The sequence below is a fragment of the Vidua chalybeata genome, chromosome 1, assembly GCF_026979565.1.
Source record: "Vidua chalybeata isolate OUT-0048 chromosome 1, bVidCha1 merged haplotype, whole genome shotgun sequence".
Classification (NCBI taxonomy): Eukaryota; Metazoa; Chordata; class Aves; order Passeriformes; family Viduidae; genus Vidua; species Vidua chalybeata.
Genome location: NC_071530.1, coordinates 2,536,096 through 2,549,470, shown reverse-complemented (window position 1 = coordinate 2,549,470; position 13,375 = coordinate 2,536,096).

Sequence of the window (13,375 nt, the reverse complement as noted above, 5' to 3'; positions counted from 1 at the left end):
TTAGCTTGAATTTCAGGCTGCACTGTGCCATCAAAGCACTTGGGTTCACCTTCAGGAGACACTGCCACGTCTCACCCTTCCTGGGTTCCTATTGTGTCCAGTAGATGCATCACTCTGATTTATTCCCAGCTTCACAGTGTCAAAAAAGAGCACAACAATAGAGTTGCTTCACTCCTCCATCAAACTGGGCTCTGCATAGCATGGGCAAGTGCCTGGAGCACTGAGGTGGCCACAGAGACACCAGAGGAGCTGCTCGGGAACCAGCCAGGCACCTCCCAGCAACCAGGGGCTTCCCTCAACCCACCTGTGTGCTGTTTCCATCCCCTGGGCCCCAGGACACCTTTCTGTGCCTGGAGGAGCAGGGTGAGGGCTCCCAAAGCCTGGCTCTCACTTCCTAAAGTGCATCCTTCTCTCCCTGCCTTTTCCTGCTAAGCTGTGCCCAAACACACACAGCTTGTTCCCCAGCTGGTACCTCTGAGAGTCAGGAACGGCCAAAAAACAGAGAAGCTCCTGCCCCAGATGCCTGTTGGTTTTGCTCCTGGGCCAAACTGGTGCAGCAAATCCATCCAAGATGCTTCTTCCCAGTGGCCTCAAGGTCCAGCCTCCCTCTCCCAGTGGCTCCCAAAAGCTCATCCGGTGTTTGCTCCCATCCAATACAAGATCTTGTGTCCACAGACCTCCTAGTGTGGGGTGAAAACCCACATCCCCTGCTCTTACCCACGCCTCCCTCTATAATATCCACGTGCCCTCACACTCTATAAGGTTTTCACACCATTATGAACGGCCAGGAGGCCAGAAGAAAATCCAGGGGTCAGTGAAAACAGTGCGTGCTCATCATTATTTTAGATATTTTTCTAACATGGAAAGAAAAAACAGGGTTTATTCCTTGCTCTGCTGCTGGCTTGCTTTTATAATTATGAGACAGACATTTCAGTTCTCGTATCTTTAGTCCCCATCTGAAAAAGAGGGGGGGAATCTTGTTTTAGGGGTGTGGAGAACATGAAATGCAGTAAGAGGCATGAAATCCTAACCTGCAGCAAGGATGAGGCTGTGTGTGTACCTAACACATCTAACAAGTTCGACAGGCTGCACAAGATAAATTACATTTTATAATTTCAGATAGGATAAAGCGCATCACACTGGATTATGATGAAAAATAGAATTAGGAGTCAGGAGAGGACAGACTTGTGAATGTACTGAAAGGACGAGATTTAATATTTCTAATGTGTAACTTGTCAATCAACTTATTCAATAATTACTCTGATTTTAATTATTTACATGTTCAGTCAAACTTCAAGAAAGCCCAGTAACTCTGAAGCTTTAAAAAAAAAAAAAAAAAAAAAGCAACTCTCTGCACGTGCCAGGACAAATCCCTTGGAAGCAACAGGACCAGCAACAAAGCATGAATAAACCCAGTCAATGCAAATGCCCTTTCCAATAAATCTCAGACATTTGCCAGTGTCATATTTCCCCATGTAATCCCTCTGTGATTAATCATTTGCAGCAGAGATCACATTCCCATCTGGGGCATTTCTGAGCACGCCAAAGGCAAACTGGCAGCACTTATAATTTTGCTTATGTCTTTATTCATTCAGATTTTCCCTGGTTTGTGTTTGGGGAAAGAGGCAGAACTGCACAGAGCTGTCAGATAATGCAAATAGATCACTGCCCCCGAGCCAACACGCAGCTGGTCCAGGCCTCCTGCCCACTCCTGTGCCAGCACTGCCACTGTCTGCCCCACAGCTGCTTCCCACGGACAGGGGGATGAGTGCCTGGCAGTGGGAACCACCACGGAGTTGTCCAGCTCCTGCTGGAGTACCTGGGAGTGGAACTCATCAGGAGGTGGAGAGCCCTAACAGTGGTGCCACCGAAACCCAGAATGGTTTGGGTTGGAAGGGACCTTAAAGATCATCCAGTGCCACCCCTGCCATGGGCAGGGACACTTTCCACTATCCCAGGGTGCTCCAAGCCCCGTCCAACCTGGCCTTGGACACTCCCAGGGATCCAGGGGCAGCCACAGCTGCTCTGGGAATTCCATCCCAGCCCCTCCTCACCCTCCCAGCCAGGAATTTCTAATTCCCAATCTCCCATCCATCCCTGCCCTCTGGCAGTGGGAGCCATTCCCTGTGTCCTGTCCCTCCATGCCTTGTCCCCAGTCCCTCTCCAGCTCTCCTGGAGCCCCTTTAGGCCCTGCAAGGGGCTCTGAGCTCTCCCTGGGGCCTTCTCTCCTCCAGGCTGGCCACCTCAGCTCTCCCAGCCTGGCTCCATCCCAGCCTCCTGGGACTCACTGTGCAGTGCTGGCTGATGGGTTGGTTTCACGTTGCTTTATCAAATCAATGCTGATCTGTGCCTGGAAAACCTTCTACAGCCTCTGAGAAGGCAGAGGTCCCCCCCATGGTGAACTGTCCCCCAGGCTGTCAGCAGCCTGTGATGGAGCTCTTTGTGTGAGAGAGGACAGGGGCAACAGGTTATTCTCTGTCCAAGCCTTTCCATTCAAGGATTAGAAAGAGAATCCTGTCCACCAGGACAGTCCATCTCCTAAAACATTCCCGAGACAAAGGTGGCCACGAGTAGCAAAATTAGAGATTTTGGGGACATAATTAAACCTAAGGGATCACCAAGGTCCAAACACAGATTAGAAGCTCAGAATTTCTCTCAAACCACATTAAGCCTCATTGTGACCCTGTTTGCTCATTTCCTCAATCCTCTTTTACCCTTTCTTTGCCCAAGTCAAAAATGCGTTGATTTGAGGTATTTTTCTTGCCTTTGGAGTTTATGTTTCCTGAAATTCCTCTGCAATGCTAAATTCTAATCCTCTCACTCCTTTTCCTGACAGGAAAGGCAGGATTTACAGGGAACCTCCTGTCTCTGAATCCTGAGCTTTCAAAGAACATCACCGAAATGAAAGCTCCAGATAAAAATCAAGGCAGCACCGGTATTGCTGTAGTTTACATGACTTATCTGCTTGTATTGTTCCATCTAAAAACATCAGGAAGTGGAATCTGTGGGTGGGAAGGGAAGTCGATGAGTTGTCTAATGGGAAGTTTGGGTTTCCTTTGATGTTTAAAATTCTGCTGGGGGAAAACAGCAGTAACCCAGCTGCCCTCTCGCTTCCAAGCAGCCTCCCAGGGAATGGAGAGCTTTGGAATAGCACAAGTGTTGGGTGTCAGCGGCAGGCTGGGTGACATCAGCCGGGCTCTGGTGGGTGCCTGAGAGCCATCACAGCAGACAGGGAGCTCTGGGGGTGAAATGCACACCAGCACACCCAGTGCTCCCTGCCCATTACACCCCCAAATCGGGGCTCAGTGCGGATTTGCGCCAGCGCTCTAATCCAGGGAGGCGGGATTTGTCCCGTTCCACCGGAGCAGGAACGGTATCTGTGCCTGAGGAGCTGGGCTCAGGGCTTAGCTTGGGCTACTCTGAATTCCACTTCAGTGAGGGAGAAGCGATTTTGGCATGTCCAAAGGTCACTGGATGAGCAGAGGGGAGAGGTTTCTGCGGGGGATCCGTCACTGGAGGTGTCGGACGCGGAGAACCCGCAGCGCACGAAGCCTTTTGCAAGGAGCTTCTAACTCGACTCAGAGCAAGGCTTGTCTGCATTCCCTCCCATCCACAGCCTCCATCCTAAGCCAAAATCCATGGGAGATGCTGAGGGAAAGCTCGTGGCAGGTCAAGGGCTGACATGGTGCTAAACACGGTGAGCAGCCCTCAGGGGAAAGGAGAAGCTCGAGACAATTCTGACCTTCAGGGTAGGGCTAAATATGCACCAAGTGCCTCGGAGGGACCTGCATCCCCTCATGCTCCCCCTATTAATCCCTTATCAATAACCTGGATGTTCCCAATGATTGGTAGCAAACAAGGGTTCAAACATTTAGAGAATTCCAACGAGGAGCAAGAACAAATCACGTGGTTTGTGCACGTCACTGGGCAAGAGGGTCAGATACCTCCCAGCCACATTGGCAGCACACACTTCATAAAAACCACGAGAGATTCAAGGCACTTAGGTGATTTATGTGGTTAAAACACTTTTTATCTTTCCTCTTTACAGAGGCAGACCTATCTTAGAAAAGTCATCCCACTTTCAACCACCGGGCCAAAAACCATTTTCCATCAACACACTAACAGCTCCAAGAAACTCCATGCAGGGAAGGGATTTACTGCAACATGGGGACTTCACATTCCACTCTTGATGGAGCTACAGAACCACCCCTGAAGCTCTCAGAGGCCTAAAACTGCACAGAGCAGCCCCTCAGGACTCCACAGCAGCCACTTTTCCTTCTATTTTTCCTGAGCCTCCCAAGGCTGCTCTGACAATAGCAAGAGGCCACAGGACCAGGGAGGTCTGGGCACATTGTGATGCTCACTCCTGTTCTGTGGGGCTGAGAATAAAGGAGACAAATGGAGAGAAAACACACAAATTCCAGGGTTTCCACCCAGGAGACAGAAAAGGAGCGATGTAAATCTAGAAACTTCATCACAAATTTCACCCAACTGCATTTTGCTTTACACACAGGCCTGGAGAGAAGCAACTGTGGCAGAATCCCAGGAAAAAAAAAAATAGATCTTCAAGGCTAGAAATGCTCCTGTTTTAGCCCATGTGATTTACACGAGGGAGTTGCAGGATCACAGCTCCCATATGGACAAAGAATTCCCTTGGTGACAATCAGCCGTGGCTCCGACCTAAGCCTCTGTATTTTAACAAGTGGACGTCATTGTCATTACAGTCACTCCACCCCATTGAGCTGTAGGGCCCAAAATAGCCTCAGCTGTCGAGCTCCATCTCTCCCTATCTCCCCTCAGAACCATTTGGAGAAATGGGAGGAGGGTGGGGGGCTGCAGAGTGGATCTACATTGACACCAGAGAGGAGCTCACAGGGAAAAAAAGTCCTGGCTGAAGAGAAAAGCTGCACTGAGATTATGCCCTGGAAATAAAGCTCTTTGGAACGTTCCTTTCTGCCACCTCTCCATGTGTTTTCCAGGCTCTACATGCCCAGTGGTGTCTCAGATTTGGGGACAAAGTGTATCAAGTTGAGTCTATATCTCTAAACCTGACTTTTTTCACTTTCCTCCTCTGGAGGCTGATCTTTGCTCAGAAATAATTCAGCAGAACAATCCACATTTGGCTCAGAGCAAAGGAAGGATGGATTTACTACCTGCACCTTCAGCTCCATCCCCAAATATGTTTCATAAAGCAAAACATCCTCCAGCATGGCACAAAAACAACCTCACCCCTCCCTCAGCTACCAACGACCTTCTCCACTTCCTGCTGGACATCAGCATCCCCAGATCCACCTCTCCTCAGCTGAAGGTTTTGGTCTTACCTGGAGTCTTCTCTGAGTCTGAGGAGGACAAAGCTCTGGGCAGAGGAAGAAAAAGCCGATTCCTACTGAGATGAAAGGAGGGGGAAGAGGGAAGAGGGGAACAGAGGACGTGGGGAGACCATGTTGGCTTGGCTTTCCCCCCCTCTTTCCCCTCCAGGAAATAAAACAGAAACCCCAGCGGCGGCAGGGACGCGCAGCAGAAGGTCCCCCCAAGTCCCCCTGCAGTGGCTCTGCTGGCCAGGGTTAGGCTGTGCCACCCCCCCCCGACCCTCCTCTGGGTTGTCCTCCTCCAGTCAAATCGCTGACGTGCTTCTCCTTCCCTCCACAGCCCAGCTCCAAAATAGCTCTGGGTGTCATTTACCGGGGAGATTAAATTTCCTGCAGCACAGAGGCGAAAGGGCAGCGTTTTAGGGACTCGCTGCCACAGCCCAGCAACGGGAGGGGGCAAAAACCCCATCAGAAGTGGGTGTTTGGGTGGGCTGGGGGACAGGCTGTGGGGACAAGGTGGGTCAGAAGCGTCCCTCAAGGGTCCATCCCACAGCCAGGTGTTAAATGTGACGTGGGGACTCGGGAACGGGCGGCTGCTGAATTATCAGCGTCGCACACTGGGCAGGAATTCTGTCCCAAAGGCATCAGATCAATAATAGGTTTATTTATAACCTCCCAGACAGGAGCTGTTACAATGGCAAATCAGCAGCAAGTTAATAATCCTAAGTGTGTCTCTGCCCCTTCACCTTGTATATATATATATATAAAATATATATGTATGTATGTGTATATATAGGTTATATAATTCCCCACCTTTTTGCCTCGTGAATACAAACACTGTACAAAAATCGCCTGAGCTGCCAATCCATCACATCTCGGATGCTCGAGACCATAATTGCTATATTTACAACTAAAATTTCTAGTTTTTAGAAACAATTTCCTTGGAGTCCTCACCAATTCTTATGGGCAATCACAATACTTTAAATTTAAAGCTGATTTCTGCTAATGGTCGAAGAGCTACAACAGAGCCCGGCAGGCCCCCCCAGAACCACTTCAGCTCTGTGCAAATATCAGGAGTGAACTGCAAGATACGCTTATTTTTGGCAGTAAACAAAGCAGATAAGGTGCTGCATAGCCCAAGGCTCTGAAGACACAGTGATAGGTTGTGTTAAATCACTTTTCAGGGCACAAAAACACCACCAGGGCAGCAAAACAGAGTTTTAGCTGGGATTTTTGAAAGCAGAGCTTGAAGAGAATCGCAGAATCCCAGAATGGTTTGGCGTGGAAGGGACCTTAAAGATCATCTTGTTTCATCCCCCAGGAATTGTCCAAGGCCAGGCTGGACAGGGCCTGGAGCAATTTGGGAGAGTTGGAGGCATCCTTGCCCATGCAGGGGGTGGAATGAGATGAGGTTTAAAGGTCCCTCACAGCCCAAACTATTCTGTGATTCTACCAAAATGAATAATTAAATTACAGGATTGAGGAGAAAAAAAGGATTTAAGGTGCTACCTGAATGTCCTGTGGGCGGTTTTATCCAGTGTTCAGCTTGGTGAAAAACTCATCCCCTCCTGAAGACAGTGCCCACTGTGCTCATTCTCCCCTCTCTCCTGAAGGTGGTTTAAAGTTTTAGCTGTAGGACTTAGAGAGACTTCCCAAAGGCACAGGAATGTGCCCAGGGTGTGTTAGCAACAGCTCTCAGCAGGATTCTCTTTGAATCAGCAGGATTTGATTTCTGACCAGGATCATTTGCACTGCTCCACAAACTGAACATCAGCAGACTCCAAGGTCTGTCCCCAGCTGGTGCCTCAGGTTTTAGTTTTTATATTTTCACATTCTGTGCTGCTTTAGTGTGTGGGTCTGGGCTTCACATCAGGGCATGGTGAGCTCTCTGCACAGAGCAGGGAGACAAAACAATTCCTGCTCCAGCTGGGCACCAAGGACAAATGATCCAAATCTCAGGCCCAGGAGCACAAACAGCGTGGGCTGGAGAGAGAAAAACAAGCAGGATGGGAGTGCCTGGGCTAAAGCTGGAATGGGACAATGAACTGCAAGGTGCAAATGGAGCAGAGCTGATCCCAGTGAGAGCCCCCGGGAGCGCTCGTGCATTTTGGGACCATTTTGGTGGATCTTGGGTGCAGCCCTGGCTGGGCTCTGGTGCTGCCCAAGGTGGATCCATGGAGGAGATCCTTTGAATAAATCCCTGCTTGATTCTTTAGCTCTGTCCAGCCTCTGCTCTAGGTCTGCCTTCTCAAGGCATCACAACTGGTATGTTGGAATAATCCAGTGTCCATTTGGAGCAAACCAGAGCATATTTTCTTTGCATTTCCCTGGCTTGCATTTCCCTGCCCCATGCAATTCCCACAGGCACCAGGTAGATTTTTATGGGATCAAGCGAGCAGTGCCTTTCCTTTAACATCTTGGTGACTCTGAGAAACATCTCAGAGACTTTATGATCTCCACCTTGAGGTTTTTTTTGGTAAAGGACCACCTGCATGTACCAGAATTGCAAAGTGACTCCACCAATGCCCTGGGCAGTCTGTGCCAGGGCTTGGCAACACTTTCAGGGAAGAAATTTTCCCCAGTATTCAAACTAAACCTCCCCTGGCACAACTCTGTCCCTGTTCCCTGGGAGCAGAGCCCGACCCCCCTGGCTGCCCCCTCCTGCCAGGGTTTTGTGCAGAGCCAGAAGATCCCCCCCTAAACCTCCTTTTCTCCTCTTTTTTTTTTACCCTAGTTCTCCTGACATGAGTTGGATTGCCTGAGCTACTCCTAAAAGTCACTAAAAATTAAAAACAGAGAAATATCTCCAGTACCAATGAGCTATTAACTTATCCAGGAACTACAGCTTGTCATGGGTTTAAAATAAAGGAGCATCTTAAAACAATGAGCTAATAAAAGTTCCAGTTTATAGAGAGAATGGTGAAATGCTTGAAAAAAAAAAAAAAACAAACCTGAATTTGGATGAAGACAAATAAAATATCATCAGGCACAACACTAGTCCCTTCCTCTTTGAAATAAAAGCTATTTTATTTCATATATTTATTTATATATAAAGCTATATCTATTTATAAGATCTTTTCCATAAGTGTGTTTTCTGCCCACAACAAACATCAGGAAGATGTGCTCGAAACAGAAATTTGTGCAGTTTTAAAACACAGAAAAATCTTTCCTTGCACTTGGAAACCACATCTGTGAGCTCCAAACCTGCCCCATGTTATTTCCAACAGTTCAGTTGGAAATAAAAGGATGTGAAACAGAATTAACCAGAGTTTACAGGCACAAAAACAAGCTGTGTTTGGGCTTTCTCCAAGAAATCAGTTTAAATTATTTGAATTATAATAACTAGCAAGGCTTGAGGCACTACATCTTATTTCAATACTCCTCTGAAGTATGAGATTTTTTTTTTGCATAAAAAGGCAGGTTTTTGTAAAAAAAAAAAAAAATAAATTATTCCTGCTTCTCTCTGTGGGAGAATTCAATTTGATTTTTTCCCCATGTGATACTGCACAAGAATTTAAAAGCTGATGCTCATTTATTTCTCAGTATGTTTACTTAGATTTTACAACTAAAAAACCCCGATGTGTTGCCTCCCAATCTAGCATTGTCAGAAAAACAAAATTAAATAAAAATCAATAAAAACTTTACACAGAAATAAGTTACAGAAAATGAGATTTTTTTTTTCCTACCACATTTAATTCTGATGGGAAGAGCACCTAATTCTGAGTTAAACCTCACAAGAAGTTCCCTAAGGCACTTCTATCATGAGGGAACACATTCCCCTAAAATTTTACTTATACCAGGCAATGTTAATTGGGAAAGTCATGGAGGGCACAGAAAATTAATATATAGAGGCAAATTAAGTATTACATGGATTTGAAAAAGAACAGAGCAACTGGGATAATTTTTTCTTCAACTCCTAACCAGATTAATTTTTTCTTAAAATGCATTTTTTTTTTTTTTTTAGAATTTCAGGACAAAGAATAAATTGAACAAACAAGGCTGAAGTGACACATCTTGCCAAGGCTTCCAAAAAACCTTATAAATGTTCCTTTTTATTTTATGCTTTCCTGAGCTTCTCTGCTCTTAACATTAAACTTTTTGCTATGTTGCTAATAAAAGACCTAAATTTTAAAATTCCTGCTGTGATTTAACCCTGTGTATCCCAAACATTTTGTCAGGATGTTTGCCAAGTGGCCACATTTGTGCATCCCATTATGGATTTTTGCCTGTTTCAAAACAACTGAGGAGCTGCTGATCCCAAATCCATTTGTGCTACCCAGTAACCCCCAAATCTTCCCAGAGCTGCACCTGAACAGCATTTTCCTGGCATTAAGAACTAGAGTGGAAAAAAACCAAAAAACCAAACAAACAAACAAAAAAAAACCCAAAGAACAAACAAAGAACAAACAAAGAACAAACAAAGAACAAACAAAGAACAAACAAAGAACAAACAAAGAACAAACAAAAACAAACAAAAACAAACAAAAAACCAAACAAAAAAAAAACCAAAAAACCCCCAAAAAACAACCAAAAAAACCCCAAAAAACCCAAAAAAACAAAAAAAAACCAACCAAAAAAAAAAAAAAAAAAACAAAAAAACCAACCAAAAAACCAACCAAAAAAACCAACCGAAACAAAAAAAAGAAAAAAAAAAAAATAAACCCAAACAAAAAACCAAAAAACAAAAAAAAACCAAACCACCCACACATTAAATGAAAGGTTAAGAAACCATTTCCTGAATTTTGGGATGGTGGAAGTCTAAGCCTGGCTGAAGCCTCAAGGGACTCTGCCAAAATCAGATTTTCAATAAAAATAAGGCTCCGATGGCAAAATCTGTGTGGCTCAGTTGGGCCAATCCTTCCATTTATTCCCTTTTAACAGTGAACAAAGCTCTGCACCACAATCCCAAACTGTCCACAGGTCTCTCACAGAGCCAAGTTTATTTCCTACAGGAGGAAAAAAAATATCATGCTGGTGGAAATAGACATTTTATAACTTTTTTTTTGCACTGAGGGCAGTGTAATTGCCATAGAATAACCCCACACTTGGTATAAAAATGGTTTTTTGCTCAGAAGATGTGGATTCCCCAATCCTGGAAGGGTTCAAGGCCAGGTTGGATTGGGCTCTGAGCAACCTGAGAAATAGTTGTATTTAAAAAAAAAAAAAATAAACATTCACAGCACAAAGCAAACAAAAACCCACAAACAAATGATAAAGAACGCCAAAAATAACCCAAACCAAACAAACACACACCAAAAAAAAAGAAAAAAATAACAAAAAAAACCAACCAACCTGAAACAAAAAACCCAGAGAATCCCAGAGTGGTTTGGGTTGGAAAGGACCCAAAGAAGTTCTATTAAAAAACCCAAACAAATAAACAATCACAACACAAGGCAAACCAAAACCCACAAACAAACAAAAAAGAAAACAAAAACCCTAAAACAAACAGCAAGAAAATTAAAAAATACCCAAAAAAATCACCAACCCAAAACAAAACATCAAATAAAAAAAACCCAAACAGAGAATCCCAGAGTGGTTTGGGTTGGAAAGGACCCAAACAACCTGAGAAATAGTTCTATTAAAAAAACCCAAACAAATGAACAATCACAGTACGAAGCAAACAAAAACCCACAAACAAGAAAAAAAGAAAAAACAGAAACCCACAGACAAAAAAGAAAACAAAAACCAAAACAAACAAACACCAGAAAAAAATTTTAAAATACCCAAAAAAAACACCTCAAAACAAAACAAAAAATATACCCAAAGAAACCCAACCAACCAATCCAAAACAAAATAAAAAAATGAACAAAAAACCCAGAGAATCCCAGAGTGGTTTGGGTTGGAAAGGACCCTAAAAACATCATTTTCCACCCCTTCTTTCCACCCTCCACTACCCCAGGTTGCTCCAAACCCCATCCATCCTGCCCCATGTTAAAAAAAAAAAGCATTCAGCCAACAGCACGAGCCTGAAGCTGATTTGCCTTTTGAAATGTCTTTTACTGAAGAAACTTCATCCCTTTCAGAGAGTTGCCTGCACAGAATGTCCATTTTTAGGTGTTGAAGCAGCACCATGGGCGCTCCACGGTCACACACATCCATCTCTTCCCTGCTTCCAGCTAAGGAAGATGTGTCAGCAGGGACAAAACGGGCTCGTTCCCTCATCCCAAACATTCCCCAGAGCTTGCCCAGTGACTCAGCCCATCCCACTCTGTCTGCCTCTCCAGCTCACCCTTTATCATCATCATGAGGAACGGCTGAGGGAGCTGGGGGTGCTCAGCCTGGAGAAAAGGAGACTCAGGGCTGACCTCAGCACTCTCCACAGCTCCTGAAAGGTGCCTGTGCTCAGCTGGGCTTGGGCTCTTTCTCCAGGAACTGACAGAACCAGAGGACACAGCCTCCAGCTGCACCAAGGGAAATTCAGGTTGGATATCAGGAAAAAGTTTTTTACAGAAAGGTGATAAAGTTCTGGAATGGCTGCCCGGGGAGGTGGTGCAGTCCCCATCCCTGGGTGTGTTTAACAAAGCCTGGATGTGGCACTGGGTGCCAGGGTTGAGTTGAGGTGTTGGGGCTGGGTTGGACTCGATGATCTTGAAGGTCTCTTCCCACCTGGTCATTCTGGGAATCAGCAGAGAAACCATTTCCCTTTTTGCCAATACCACACGAGCAGTGGCAGTGACTGCTTTACTCAAAATGAAGATTTCATGGCCACGTTGTTATTGGGCGAGTTCTGCTTTCCAGGGAATTCCAAACCGAGTGCACATCCTGTTTGTGACTCACCTTGGACACGCTGGAGAAGCCAAGAGAGATGTTTCAGCTCTAAATTCTTCCAGAACCCCTGAGGGATCCATCCCAGTACAATCCAAGCACCAGCAGTGCCTCTGTGAAAAGCTGAATCTGTCAGAGATGTGACATTCTCAGCAAAGTGGCTATAAAGACTTGATACACAAGGGAAAATTTGGATAAAAGCCTGACAACCAGGTTGTTTTTATTAATAAAACTATCTTAAATACTTTACTTGCATGAAAATGACCTTGAATTATTTTTTACATTGATAAAACTATCTTAAATAGTCTACTTGCATGAAAATGACCTTGAATTATTTTTTACATTAATAAAGCTATCTTAAATATTTTACTTACATTAAAATGAGCCTGAATTATTTTTACATTATTTGAACTTATATAAATATTTTGTTGTTTGGGTTTTTTTTTTTTTTTTTTATTACCCTCTGGAAGGCAAAGATCCCTCAGGAAAGAGAGAAGGAGCAAGCACCAAGGTTTTTATTCAAGTGTGCTCTCCTCAAAGGGCCCCATTCATTTAATGATGGATATTTATATCGTTATTTATACAACTATTGGCTGTACTCAGTGTCACTTACAGATCTTTAGTGTGATTACATCCCAACAGGATGCACATCCACACTTGAAAAATACGAAGTGCCTGCTCGATGGATTTATAATCCTAGAAAGGCACATCACAACAGAATTCAGCCCTTAAATGTTCCTCAGCTGGAACACAAATCAATCACTTTACAAGATGATTAAGCACCCAGGAAAGCACATTTACATCCCAGAACAGCTCTGCTTCACAACTGCTGCCAGAAGTTTGCCTTTAAAATCTAGCTCGGAGACTCGGCCTGAATTTTGAAGGGATTCTGATTAAAGCAAAATGTAACTTTGCTTATGATAAATGATGCTTCTGCTGAACAGAGGGAAAAGCTTTCTCTCAGCTTAGCAGTGGCCTCAGCTGAGCTGCACCCACCCTGGGACAGAAGCAGCTGCACAAGCAGGACAAGAACATCACGGACATCACTCTGGTGGTGCCCCATGCTGCTGTGAGGGCTGAGAGAGGGACTTGGGACAAGCAGAAAAAGGGGAATGGCTCCAGATTGAAAGGGAGCAGGTTTAGATGGGATATTCAGAAGGAATTGTTCCCTGGGAGGGTGCTGAGGCCCTGGCACGGGGTGCCCAGAACAGCTGTGGCTGCCCCTGGATCCCTGGAAGTGTCCAAGGCCAGGTTGGACAGGGCTTGGAGCAGCCTGGGACAGTGGAAGGTGTCCCTGCCAT